Here is a 15,207-nt window from a genome sequence, read left to right as displayed (position 1 = left end):
TGGAGCAGTGTGCTTAAGTGTCTTTCATTATATGTTTGGGTGCAAATGAATGTATTTTCTGAACATTCACTAGCCTGTTGCTTGACTGTTCACCATATGCTTTGTTTTTAAGAAATGGTGTGCTCAACAGTGTCATCATTGGTTCATCTCATTAAACTCGTGCCAGAATGGTTCCAGAATGGTTGTGGTGGAATATCCAAGCTGCTCTTTTCCATGCAACAACTGTAGACTCATATGGCTGAGCTCCAACACTGACTATTTATTCAATTCTCATATTCATTTTATATCACCACACTTTCACTTTATTTCAGTAGAGACTGCATTTGCATTGACAAGTCTTGGATTAGAGTTTTTTTGTTGTTGTTGTGCATGTCACATTTTAAGTGTTTCACACTGTTTTGGTGTTTTTTTATAAAATCTAAATTATTAAAATAAAGATAAGATCTTTTTTTAGAGAAGAGTGAGATTAAAATGGAGTAAGGTGTCTTGTCTCCAGAGGAAAAAGTCCTCAATTAGATCTTGATCTAAAATCTGATTTGCAAGTCTGAAAATACAATTTTAACTCAAATATTTATCATCCATTTCTCAAGTTCATTTTAGATCTCTATACTTTCACTTAATTTAAATGTGAGAAGCAGGAGAAAATCTCAGAAAAAAGAAAGTGTTTGCTCTTCTTTTAAATCTTGTATTGGAGAAACAATTGAGACATTACTTGTGGTGTTCATTTTTAGCTCAGATTTGGCTGTGGAAGAGTTTGTTGAGAAATTCATATTCTGGTCTCAAAGCTTTTGAGTCTTTCCAAATTAGAGACGTTGTTGAGATTTCTTTTAAGATTCCATAAAGTTAGTTTGCTGAAAAGTTAGTCCATTCACTCCAATTTATTCATTCTCAGACTTGAGATATGTCTCGTTCAGTTCTCATGTTCATGTGATATCTCCATACTTTCACTGTTTCAACAAATGTCCCATTTATGCCAATTTTTATGTCTTTAAAGAATTGTAAGAAAGGTGTCTTAAGAGTTTGTGAGAATGCCATTAAGTCTCCTGAGTTAAAAGTGAGCAATATATTCTTCTTCTGGGCCTAAAGGATAGAAAAATAAAAAATATTTTTTTTCCTCCTCAACCACATTGTGATTAAATGGAGACTTTTGCGTCTCAGATTCACAGTAACCTACATGCATCTCTCAAGGGAAGATGATAAAAGTGAATAATGACTTCAATTTTAGACACACAAAGATATTATATGACTTCAGATGTAGTCATATGGATTACATTTTTTTTTACTACTTTTTGGAGCTTTATGGAATAAATTACCATCCTTTTATGCAAAAGAGCAGCTTGGACATGGATATTTTTAACTGTCACTCGGCCGATGGTTGTGTTCTCTCCTCTTTCTCTCTGGTCATTCACGCTCTCTTCGACCTCTCTGCTCTCTTTAATTAGCATTCTGCTTTAGTGAATGAAGTAAAAAAGGATCCCAAATCCTCCTAAAACTCTTTTAAATATAGTGGGAGCCTTTCAGACTGTGCTTCTGCAGTCCTGCTGCACTGGCATTAGAGGAATGGGCTTTGCAGGGACGAGGACTCGGTCTACAGCTGTAGATGTCATCATATGTGACGAGAAGATGCGGGAAACAGGCGCTCAGAATGAAACCGATGTGATTTATTTGCTAGCGGCATCCAAAACGAAATCCCTGGGCCCAAACTCTATACTTGGCATGGGTTTGATTACCTGCTGAGGAGAGATGACATTGAATGGAAAGAGACATGTTCTCCTCTGAAGAGAAACCTGTCCTGATGTCAGCAGAGGACAAAGCAGAAGTAACAAAAAAAGAGCGGGCAACATCCAATACCTAAAAGCTCAGAATGCACTTCCTCCGAACTCTGAATTATAAATGAACTGTCTGAGACTTTTAGGACAAGCCGGGCCGGACACTCTCTTGTTTGTAAATTTGTATGTTGAAACAAAACTATTGAAGGTTTGATCACAAGCAAAAAATATCGGTAATACTTAATGTTAAGATTGAATTTGCTGATAATAATTAGTCCATAAGGTATTATGACATAACTGTGAACATTAATCTTATTTTAAATATATAATATGTATGTAATATTAATGTTGAATGATGCAAAATGTTTGTGTGTATATATATATATAAATATATATACAGTACAGACCAAAAGTACAGACCTTCTCATTCAAAGAGTTTTCTTTATTTTCATGACTATGAAAATTGTAGATTCACACTGAAGGCATCAAAACTATGAATTAACACATGTGGAATGATATATGGAATTATATACATAACAAAAAAGTGTGAAACAACTGAAAATATATCATATTGTAGGTTCTTCAAAGTAGCCACCTTTTGCTTTGATTACTGCTTTGCACACTCTCGGCATTCTCTTGATGAGCTTCAAGAGGTAGTCATCTGAAATGGTCTTCCAACAGTCTTGAAGGAGTTCCCCGAGAGATGCTTAGCACTTGTTGGCCCTTTTGCCTTCTGTCTGCGGTCCAGCTCACCCCTAAACCATCTGGATTGGGTTCAGGTCCGGTGACTGTGGAGGCCAGATCATCTGGCGCAGCACCTCATCACTCTCCTTCTTGGTCAAATAGCCCTGGATGCCTTCAGTGTGACTCTACAATTTTCATAGTCATGAAAATAAATAAAAAAAACTCTTTGAATGAGAAGATGTGTGCAAACTTTTGATCTGTACTGTATAGATGGATAGATATTTATATATACTGTACGTTTATTGATATAAATGTACAGTATTTATTGTTTATAAAACATTAATGTTAAAGGGTTAGTTTATCCAAAAATATACATTTTGTCATCATCAAATCAATGGCTACCAGTTTATATATAATTTGTTTATATATTTCAGGGGTGGTGTTAGTGCAGTGGATAAGACACATGCCTTTGGTGTGAGAGACCCGGGTTCGAAAAAAAAAAAAATAATAATTGTGCAGTACCTGATTTAAACCATTAATAATTGATTGGAATCATGAAAAGTGGGCTTTACCAAAACGGAGTCAGGTGGTTCAGTGGGAGGCTAAAAAGGAAAGATGTTGCAGAAGCAGATAAAGTTAAATTAATTTAATTTAATAAATTAAATTATTATTATTTGGAATAATATGCATTGATAAGTAACATATACATAGTGTTTTTTTTTTTATCTTATTTTAAGCTTTGACTATAGTTGGTTTTAAAAATAGGTTTAGTCCATGAAATTAAATTCTTAATGTTTTGCATTCAGGAACAGGATGCATGCAGCTTTAGCATAAAGATAACCTCTGAGATGAAGTGTTTCTTACAAACGCTGGCTCTCTCCCACTCAGCCAATGCAAATATTGATGCATCTTGAGCTGTCTTAGACGTCAAAGAGCTTATTGCAGTGATCACTGCCCTTTTACACTCCAGATCAATCAACAGCAAACATTTTTTTTATTTTTTATTTTATTTTATTTTATTTTGAGCCATTCGGTTAAGCACCAGCACAAGATAAATCTTCATAAATATTAATATTGATTTACAAAATTAATATTTAGGTACAAATTCATTCCCCTCTGTGCATTGCAGTCATTTCTAGTAGATCACCTTTGATTTTCTTCAACTAATGAGTCTGTGGTCTTTGAAGTCACTCAGCGTATGATTTAGTCTTGCACTTCTCATCATTGTTGGCTTTTGAATTCCACTTTAATGACCTCATGCTCTACAAGCTCTTCGTCCGTCTCTCAAAGCTCCTGTGAAGGGCCCCTATAATTTTGGCAAATTCAAAATTAGAACATCTGGTTTGCCTTCATAATAGATCAGCCACGGTTCTTCATGTACTTCTAGGCACGTGTCTGTGAGAGGTTTTCTGAGTACTGTATGTGTGTGCATTAATGCTGAGCTATACAGTTTTGAATACTACAGTAGATGTGCTTGCGATGTTTCAGTTTATTAGTTTGCAATAAAACATCCATCCATCCATCCATCCATCCGTCATTTTTAACTGGATTTTCCCCTGTGTTTGTCTTATGAATTCACTTTGGCACAAGTGGTTGCTTTAAAATTCTTTAAGCGGTTTCTGAGCAAATGGTAAAAAACTGAAATGTTGTTTGAATTTCAATATATATTATAATATGGAATTTTGTGGAAAGGGTGAAGAATAACGCTCTGTTTGTGGCTTTCTGTCTTTGCATCTGTGTGACATTGCAGTGATTCACTGTGTGGAAAGTTAAACCTTGAGTGACAGTCCAGAGGCAACTGTGCCGCCCTTCTGAGTACATTAAAAGCATTTAACCTTCTCGGCTGATTTATGATGTGCGTCTGTGGTCACTTCAGCGGGCAGAACCGTTCTCTAATCCACTGCTGTCAATGGAGCTGCTTTCTGGAATGTTTCCTAATCACCACCTTATTTCCATAATATCTCACTTTTCCATGTTATTCTGTCATCCTCTGATTTTTCCCAAGATTTTTCTTTTGCCCTTTCCCTTAATCCTCAGTTTCACTGAGTTGCCATTTTTGATTCTCTTTCAGCATCTGTCAGAGATAAATCACTAACTCTTTCAGATAAAAAACAAACAAACAAAAAAAATAACAGAAAGTACAAAAGATGTTACTGAGACAGTACCTTTTCAGAAGGTACATGTACACCTTTGTACTTCGTTCACCCCTGAAAGGTGCATTTCAGAACCCTGCAAGGTATAGATTTTTACCTAAAGTGTAAAAATGGTACATATTAGTTTTGAAACATTGACAGCTTTGTATCTTATTTTCAGAGAATTTACTGTATGGTATGATGTTCTAAAGTCTGGATTGAATGGTTTGACTGTCTGCTCCATGTTTTTCTGTTTCAAAGCTTGACAGACTGTAGGCAGTCCGTGGGTGACTTAAGGTACACATTTGCTCGCTGTGGAGCTGTAGTAAGGCACAAGACGCATCCAGTGCCTCTAAGACAGTTTGTGTAATTCATCAGAAACTCATTAATGTCTTGGCGGCATTTCTAGAGGGAGGCCTAACAGGGGGAGTTTGGGAATGCATGTGGTTTTCATCATGTCAAACTTTACTTGATTATTCTTCATTGGCTTTCTTGTTTGGTCTCGGTAGGGGGCATTATTTGATGTGAGTTCACTTTGCAGTTCATAAGCAATGCTCAACCAGAGCATCTCAAATAAACAGGGCTGTGTCTTAGTCTTTGTGAACGGAACCAAATGTCTGCGTGGTTTTGAAGCAGATGATGTCATTTTTCATTGATCGGCCCACTCTGATGATCATAATGAAGAAACACTGTATACTGTCAGTCAAAGAGGTTGTTCATAATAAGAGAGAGAGTCTTTTTATTCAGTGGCCACTTTAAGGAACTCGTTTTGCTGTTTGTGATCACGTCTTGCATGGCAACCTTTTGAACCACTTTGAAATGGATTTAAGAACTTAGCAGGCATTCTAAAATGCAGATGTGTAATGTAATAAAAACAGAAACTTTGATAAATGTTTTAATTTAATTGCATTTTATTTATATGATTTAAAATCTTTTCTACAGCATAGATAAAATTTTGCACTTTTGGTAACATTTTGATTCAAAATTAATTGGCATTATGCATGGCTTCATATAGGATATATCAGATGTTCCCTTGAGAGTGCTCTCTTCAAATAATCTGCTCTTTGGAGTTAGTAGGGTTAGTGATTTTCATTTTCAAAATGCATTTTGCCCTGTCTTTGAACGCTGCTGCATACAAGCTTGCTTCTTCCTTCAGTACAGAAACAGTTTGTACAGTATTGTTCAAAATAATAGCAGTACAATGTGACTAACCAGAATAATCAAGGTTTTTAGTATATTTTTTATTGCTACGTGGCAAACAAGTTACCAGTAGGTTCAGTAGATTGTCAGAAAACAAACAAGACCCAGCATTCATGATATGCACGCTCTTAAGGCTGTGCAATTGGGCAATTAGTTGAAAGGGGTGTGTTCAAAGAAATAGCAGTGTCTACCTTTGACTGTACAAACTCAAAACTATTTTGTACAAACATTTTTTTTTTTCTGGGATTTAGCAATCCTGTGAATCACTAAACTAATATTTAGTTGTATGACCACAGTTTTTTTTAAACTGCTTGACATCTGGGTGGCATGGAGTCAACCAACTTGTGGCACCTCTCAGCTGTTATTCCACTCCATGATTCTTTAACAACATTCCACAATTCATTCACATTTCTTGGTTTTGCTTCAGAAACAGCATTTTTGATATCACCCCACAAGTTCTCAATTGGATTAAGGTCTGGAGATTGGGCTGGCCACTCCATAACATTAATTTTGTTGGTTTGGAACCAAGACTTTGCCCGTTTACTAGTGTGTTTTGGGTCATTGTCTTGTTGAAACAACCATTTCAAGGGCATGTCCTCTTCAGCATAGGGCAACATGACCTCTTCAAGTATTTTAACATATGCAAACTGATCCATGATCCCTGGTATGCGATAAATAGGCCCAACACCATAGTAGGAGAAACATGCCCATATCATGATGTTTGCACCTCCATGCTTCACTGTCTTCACTGTGTACTGTGGCTTGAATTCAGAGTTTGGGGGTCGTCTCACAAACTGCCTGTGGCCCTTGGACCCAAAAAGTACAATTTTACTCTCATCAGTCCACAAAATGTTCCTCCATTTCTCTTTAGGCCAGTTGATGTGTTCTTTGGCAAATTGTAACCTCTTCTGCACATGCCTTTTTTTTTAACAGAGGGACTTTGCGGGGGATTCTTGAAAATAGATTAGCTTCACACAGACGTCTTCTAACTGTCACAGTACTTACAGGTAACTCCAGACTGTCTTTGATCATCCTGGAGGTGATCATTGGCTGAGCCTTTGCCATTCTGGTTATTCTTCTATCCATTTTGATGGTTGTCTTCCGTTTTCTTCCACGTCTCTTTGGTTTTGCTCTCCATTTTAAGGCATTGGAGATCATTTTAGCTGAACAGCCTATCATTTTTTGCACCTCTTTATAGGTTTTCCCCTCTCTAATCAACTTTTTAATCAAAGTACGCTGTTCTTCTGAACAATGTCTTGAACGACCCATTTTCCTCAGCTTTCAAATGCATGTTCAACAAGTGTTGGCTTCATCCTTAAATAGGGGCCACCTGATTCACACCTGTTTCTTCACAAAATTTATGACCTCAGTGATTGAATGCCACACTGCTATTTTTTTGAACACACCCCTTTCAACTAATTCAACTAATTGCCCAATTGCACAGCCTTAAGAGCGTGCATATCATGAATGCTGGGTCTAATTTGTTTTCTGAGAATCTACTGAACCTACTGGTAACTTGTTTGCCACGTAGCAATAAAAAAATATACGAAAAACCTTGATTATTCTGGTTAGTCACATTGTACTGCTATTATTTTGAACAATACTGTATGTCTAAGAATGCAGATCCTAGTTCACTCTCTGTCCTCCAACATTGCGCTTGACTGGAGCAGTGTGGTGCTTTTCTTGTCACTGAATGAAGCGCAGGACTAAATGCTGTGGTTAGTCACACATCAGCATGAGTGGATCACACCAGCCGAGCCGCCCAGAGGCCTCGAGACCTCGAGACGAAAGAGCTGATTGAGCGAATGAAGAGGTATTTAGCAATGAGCTATGAGCTCAGAGCTGAGAAAGAGAATGATGCCTGTACTTTGAGTTCCTTAAACCTGTTTGCAATTATGTTTAAAGTGATAGGAAACCCAGAGCGCCTGATTGGACCTCTTATATGGACCTGTGAACGGTCTTGAGCAGTAAACCAGTCATGTTTTGTTCTTTCAATTCAGACTGGTGCAGTCCATTCATGGCCTGACAATAAACAACATATAATTTCTCTTACACATTTACTTATTTAATTTGCAGAATTTTATTTCAAAATAGACACGAATCATGATGATGTCTTTGTCCTGAAACTTTCATTAAAGTAATATTTCAAGGTGAACATTTACTGGCCTGAAGCAAGGTTACTTGATTATCCTTACATCATTTATTACACAAATCATGCTAAAATACTAGCATCTCAATCAATCATTTGTATCTATATGATACCTATAACATTTTCTTTTTTATTATTATACACTGAATTAAATCTAAAGTATTTTGAAAACCTAAGCATTTAAATGTTATCTTACAAAGATATATTATTGGGCGTTATAGTGTGAAAACTGATATTTAAATGCATGTTATGCAAGTAGTCTGCTATGCTGTTATAAAGATCTCTTTGATTTACATTACAAACAAGCCATGAGAGTTTCATCTTACTTTTTGGCCATATAAATATCAGCATTTGCACCAAATTGTTTATTTTTCTCAGTTTGGATCTCTGAATAAAAAATGCTGTATATGAACAATAAAGGATTGATAGATACTTAAAAAAATAACAAATAATCTCAATAAACTATTCCATTTCAAAAATGAAGATTTTTCAGACTATTATTTTAAAGCATGTTTTTCTAAACATACTCTTTATTCTGTACGGTCCCCTATGCTGAACATAACCACATGCCAGAGTTCATGTACTGTATATTTAACTGTATAACCATCTCTATTTCAATTCCAGATCAGGAATATGACTCTGAGTTCACGTCAGGTCTCAGGAAGCTCATTTTAGCTGCTAAAGAATGACCAAGTGTTGTCTCTTTATTGGCCTGTCCTATATTAGTTCATGTGATTCAGATTTTATGACCTCATTTCTATCTCCGGACATCTGTTCCTGTCCTACCAGGTGCTTGTTTGTGCTACACCACTTAAAGGGACAGCTCACCCAGAAATGCCACTTCATTTGGATCCAAATCGGTTCGCTATTATTATTTCTGGTGGAAGACGTTAGTAGAATTTTTTTAAGCGTAAATTGCTTTGGATAAAAGCGTCTGCTAAATGCATAAATTTAATTTAATTTTAATTTAGAAAGTTCAACTAAGGCCATACAAGTTTCAAGCTCCAAAAAGGACAAAACACAAAAAAGCTTATTAAAAGTAATCCATATAACATGTATATTCCAAAATGTGGTGATGATGATGCTTTGTGACTGATAGTTAAATCATTATTCACTAATAATCTTTATCTCTGGCAGTTTTATGGTTTCATAAATATGTACTTTTATGGTGCTTATTTGGAGTTTGATGTCCATAGTCACAATGTTATTAAATGGCAAGAAATGCATTAAAAACACTTTAAAAAGTCTCCTTTTGTGTTCAAACAAACCACAAACACATTAAAACCGGATAACAAAGTGGTTTGGAATGACATAAGGGTGAGTTTTAATTTTAAGGTGAAATATTCTTTGAAAGTTTGGTGGTCGAATGAGTTTCTTATGAGCAGTATGTGAAACCTTGGACTAGAAGTCTCTGCGATTTAAAGTCTGAAGCCCCATCAGTGGAGATCTGGTATTAGTTTTCTTCTTGTGCCTCTGAGCCCAGTGTGAATCATTGTAATTGGCACGATTTAGAGTGGCATGCTGTACTTTCTGTAGAGAGATATAAATTACTGGCATTGAGCCTCGTTTCACTTTGTACAGCCGTAGAAGAATGCTGCTTTACTTTCTAATAGCCCTCATTTATTTTTCTGAATTGCACAATCTGTACTATTAATTTTCGTGAGGATACATGTCACCGAAGCCTGTGAAACAGAACTTTATTTGGTTTTGTTAAACACAGGTTCTGATTGACTCATGAAAACATGCCATCCAAGCCATCTCAGGCTCCCTTCGCTGCCTTACATGGCTGTGATAAAGATATGGTTCTTCTACACTACAGCATGTTTTTGCCATCAAATACCATCTTAATACTGTAATAGAACTGGATACATGTTTCTGATCTAATCATGTCGGTTTAGTCTTGCGAAATGTTGCTCAGAGCTGTTTTGATAAAGTGTTAAATTACCGAGCATGAAAAAGGTTTATGAGATGAGCTGTTGTGTTATGAACAACAGGATTTCATTTAGCCTCGAGATCAAAATTTCATTGTTGGTATCGGAGTTTTTATTTTATTGTATTTTTTTAGTCAAACATGATATCACCCCTAAGGATAATCAAGTCAAATATCTTTACTGATCTCTACTACTGAAGGATATAGCTTAAATAATTTTCAGTGTCCCCCTGGCATGCTCTAAAATACATTACCTTATATATTTTTTTAAATTCCAATTCATACGTTTCTAATGCAGTATTTGCTTCTATTAAATCAGCAAATATATTTAAGTTATATTTAATTGTCATTTACTCTACATGCCCGAGTAGAATAAAATAGAACAATCAACTGCTATACAGTATATTACTAACATATTTTATACTTTTCATATACACTGTAAAACATATTTTGAAGTTGTAAACATATTACTGGAGTATGTTTTACAAGAAAATGCAATTTCAGTCTTTCTTCTTGTTTCACAAACAAGTTTTGTTTACTTGCTTCTACTATTTCATGTACAGTTCATATTGTTACTTTCCTTTTTAAAATTATTTGACTTTTTTAACAATTTGTAAATAAAGTAAAATTTGTTTAATTGTACTTTATTAAAATGTGTATGAATTTCTAGCACTTTATCAAATAATAGCATGTAAAATGCAAGTCAGTTGACTGAAACTTATCAATTCAGTAAGCACTTTCTTATTTTTGTGCCACATCTTCTGCTGTTACATTGCATTTAGTTGTGCCATCTTGTGCCAGGAGTGTGATTTATTAATATAATTTTTTTTCTTTATACACATTTAATTTCTCACCAGAAAAAAAAAATCCCAAATACATTGTGAATTAGAGCTGTAGCTATCGAATATTTTAGTAATCGAGTATTCTACCAAAAATTCCATCGATTAATCGAGTAATCGGATAAAATGTGTTTTTGCTTAATTAAAGTGTAATATTAATTATGCAAGAGAAAAATAAGACTCCTGGGTCTCTTAAAATGAACAACTAAGTTTCCTTTTTTAGTTTTCCTTTTTTTTTTTTTTTAATGCATACATCAAAAATACACATTTAATTATTACCCATTGTTTTTCTGTCTGTACTTGTACTGTGAACAATGACAATAAAGTTGACAGATGAATTAAGTGCATTTAAGTGCCATTCAGTTCGGGTTTTAAATAAAGCATTTTCTGAGATGCACATTAAACATTAAATACATAAAACATTCATTTATTTTATCTTTTAATTATTGAAAATGTACTTAACTTTTTGGTAAACAGGGGATTTACTATTAAAAATAAAACATGGAAGAAATGTTGTGAGATTTTTTTTTTTTTTTTTTTTAGTAGTAGGCTATGTACATTCTGCTGAACAATAGTCTTTAACCGGACTTTTATTTTGACGGGTTGACGTACCTTTACAGTTCTGGGTATGTGATGTGATGGTAGTTTTACTCAAATGCTCATGAAGTGACTGTCAGAGCAGTTCTGAAGATGTTGTTCATGTGTTCACGTCCTTATTTAGTGAGACAGCAGACGCTGAAATTACCAGAGCGTCACGCGCATTTCAGTGTGTGTTAATAAAGGAAGACGGGCTTGTGCTCCATCCATTAATACAGACAGGTAGAACATGTTTAAATAGACTGTTCCGGCTTAATATTTACACATATTAGTCCATATCGTGATTTGATGCAAGTGCAATGACCTATTTTTGATTAATTCATTATAAATTTGGCAAATTCCGTGCCATTCCGCGATTCCCTCCGTGTTTTCTGCATCGCGGAAATCATAGGGCCCTAGTTGTGGTATGCCAGCTCTATCTTGCAATGGACACACACCACGACGTTCTCTTTACGTTTGCCCGCGCCCGCGCCCTGCCGCCCTCAAATCAAAACACTGCAGTCTCCTTGCAGTATGCATAGACAGTAAAAGAAATGGACACAGCGACCCCACTGGAACTCAATTGAGACAAGTGAAGCCCATTTTTAGCGTTTTTTAGCACTTCCGTTTCTGACGCGCAGACTCAAACGAAGCTTGACGACGTCAGCAACCTGTCTGACAGATGTAAATCTTCTAGTAGCTGTCCGTGCAAACTGCCATCGTTAATCTTGCAGAGACGGCGAGCTTGAGCGGGGAGTTCTTTGGCGTGAGTGAGCAGGAGTAAGTATTCGGATTATTTTGTATAGTATTTTAAAATGTAACGCCAGTACGCCATATTAAGTTAATTGCCTGCGAGCTTCTCCTCCTGTCTGTACAGTAATGCGACAGAGAGACGAGTGGTTATGACGCAATCGTTAGCCTATTTTTTCTACGGGGCCATAATTTAGCATAGAAGGTAATGGAGCCCTTTATACATTGTCGTGTATCTTTAGAAATAAATAATGGACAAACGGAGTCTTTAAACGCCTCAGATGTAAAGTTATTCGCTGTCAAAGTGACGCCAAAATGAATGGGAGTCAATGGGAATGCTAACGCAAGTGAAGTTCTGCTACAAGATGGCAGCACCCGGCCGACTTCAACTTCCGGTCGACTTCCTTGCCGCTTGAAAGAACCTTACGTGAGATTTAAAATATATTAAAAGAGGCTTCGAGGCAGAGGAATTTGCCTCAATCATTTTTTGTAATCGAGTTACTCAAGTTAATCGAGGAATCGTTTCAGCCCTATTGTGAATACTTGATATGGGCCTGCCTGCTTTTAGGTTAGACGAGGGATGAGAGAGTAACAGAGAGACATTGGAATGCCTGAGGATAATTTTTTTCTTTTCCTAAATGAAAAGCAGGTGACCATCACAGAACTGAGGAAGAGGTCACATTCTGACCCTTCATCCCTCAGAGAGAAAGAGAGAGAGGAAATCGAGTGATGTTCAAGTTGTCTTATTCATAACCCCTTGAAACCCTCTTATGGTGGTTTGTGGAGACATTCACCAAGGCTGCAGTTATTTGATCAAAAAGACAGTAAAAACCATAATATTGTGAAATATTATTTCATTTTAAAATAACTGTTTTCTATTCCAATGTTTTTTTTAAAGATATCATTTATTCATGTGATGTAAAGCTGAATTTCAGCATCATCACTCCGGTCTTCAGTGTCACGTGATCCTTGACGAATCATTCTAATATGCTGATTTGATGCTCAAGACATTTTTTTTCACAATTATTTTGTTAATAGAAAATTCAAAAGAACAGTGTTTATTTGAAAACGAAATCTTGTAACATTATACAATTCTTTACAGTCACTTTTGATGTATGAATGCATCCAAAACTAAATGAACAGAATGCAAAAAAAACATATTCAGATATTTATTCTCACCTTCGCTTTCGACTGCTAGACTCATAAAATGTTTATTTCTTCAAACTTCCGGTTTCTAACTGATTCCTTCCTGTTGAGCCACATAAATGTGTCTGTAGAGCCTCATGTGTAACTCCAGCTCTCATACTATGATTAAGTGTCTATTCTCAGAGTATAGAAGGCTGTTGGTTGTCTGTGAGATATTGTAAGAGGTGACAAATAAGTAGCTTGTATTCTTGGCTTGGCTGCCTTGTGTAGCCCGTGAATGATGGGATATCAGCCTGCTTTAGGAGCTTTAGATGATGCAGACCTCCAGTGACAGCTGGGACTTTGATGCCCAGGATAGTTTGTAGTTCTATCATTTCTATATATTACATGAAATCTCATCATCACTGCTGACCTAGTTGACCATTGTTGTAGAACAATTAAATTGTGAGAAATTCCAATTGTTTGAAGTTCTGTGGAGTCCCAGTGTACTATAAAGCCATCATTGGCAGCATTTGAATTATGGGATATCAGCCTGCTTTAAGGGCTTCCAGGAAAGTTTGTGTATTTTGTTTTCTGGTATTAAATGAAGAATAACTACAAGTCTGTGATGTTTTCTTTTTGGAGACTCTGTGTGGGCATGCCTATCAGTTTTTTGTGTTATAAAGTTCTCATAGCAAGTGGTCGTCCACCATCCTTACTCTTGTGTTTGAAGATATCGAGCAGTAGGTGGTGATGAATATGTTAGTTGATGGTAAATGTAACATCGGGAAGCAAGAGGATAAAAAGCTTGATGAATACCAGAGACTAAAAGGACAAGTCAAGTGAAGCCTGGGTAGGTCCGGCAGTGATGGGGGTTCTGGGCTGTGACATCCCAACCGGAATAATTGCTTCAGCAGGTCCCAGGAAAAATGACTTAATCTGAATCCTGTAGAGAGTGATCATAAGAACAGCTCAGATACTGATCTTCAAGTTCCCATGACCAGAGACTGACAGAGGAAGACCACCCATAAACACGGGTGAAGAGGGGAATATACTAGTTTTGTGACAATTTTCTGTAGGTATAGACCAGGGATACTCAAATCTAGAGCCCGACCGATATATCGGCCGGCCGATATTATCGGCCGATATGAGCTTATTGCATTTAAATCGGCATCGGCGTTTATAATGGCCGATGGAACATGAGAAACGGAGTCTCATGCTTTACTCATGTTATGAGTGTTGCATAGTTTGCCCACCAGAGGGCGGTCTGCAGCTCCAGAGTTGACAACAGCGCCAGAAATTCACTAGCGAAGAAAGCGATAAGCCAAGCCAGCCACGGAGATTTTTTTTCTGTTTTGAAGGTGAGTCTGTCGTTCCTCATGTGAATGATTTAGTTCATACACTGTATATACAATGATGTGGTAGTTCTAGCTAACGGTCCTATCATTATCACTTATAAATATTCTGTAACATCACTTACAGCCACTAATGCATTGCTATATTAGATTAGCCACGAAGCTAATACCATGTTTATCAGTGGAAGAGTGCGAACGTTAATAAGATGTCAAACTATAACGTTATCGTTTAACTTATTCTAAATATATCTGCAGTGTTTCCCACATAATGACCGGGTAACTGTGGCAGGGGGGCAATGACTAGAAGTTATGTACAGCGTGCCTCGAAAAAACAACAGCTGTTATGTTATTGAATGAATTCATTAAAAATAGGTCATTGCACTTACATCAAATCACGATATGGACGAATATCTGTAAGTATTAAGCCGGAATAGTCTTTTTAAATATAATGTCTTCATTCATTAAACACACGTAAGCGCATTAAGCTCGCGGTGAATTCAGCGTCTGCTGTCTCACTAAATAATCACGTGAACACATGAACAACATCCCCAGAACTGCTCTGACAGTCACTTCATGAGCATTTGACCGTTTGATTTAAGTAAAAACAGCGCCACATCACATACACAGAACTGTAAATGTACGCCAACCCGTCAAAATAAAAGTCCAGTTAAAGGCTGTTGTTCAGCAGAATGTACAAA

The 15,207-nt window shown here is 36.4% G+C and overlaps 1 protein-coding gene across 12 annotated transcripts in view; it reads left to right on the top strand.

Moving 5' to 3' along the window:
• Nucleotides 1-15,207, top strand: part of LOC127964594 (tensin-1) — a 282,126-nt gene that overhangs the window by 108,404 nt on the left and 158,515 nt on the right. The window lies entirely within an intron of this gene.

This window comes from Carassius gibelio, chromosome B9, assembly GCF_023724105.1.
Source record: "Carassius gibelio isolate Cgi1373 ecotype wild population from Czech Republic chromosome B9, carGib1.2-hapl.c, whole genome shotgun sequence".
Taxonomy (NCBI): domain Eukaryota; kingdom Metazoa; phylum Chordata; class Actinopteri; order Cypriniformes; family Cyprinidae; genus Carassius; species Carassius gibelio.
The sequence above is the reverse complement of the archived record's forward strand: the minus strand, read 5'-3'. Positions and strand labels throughout refer to the sequence as shown.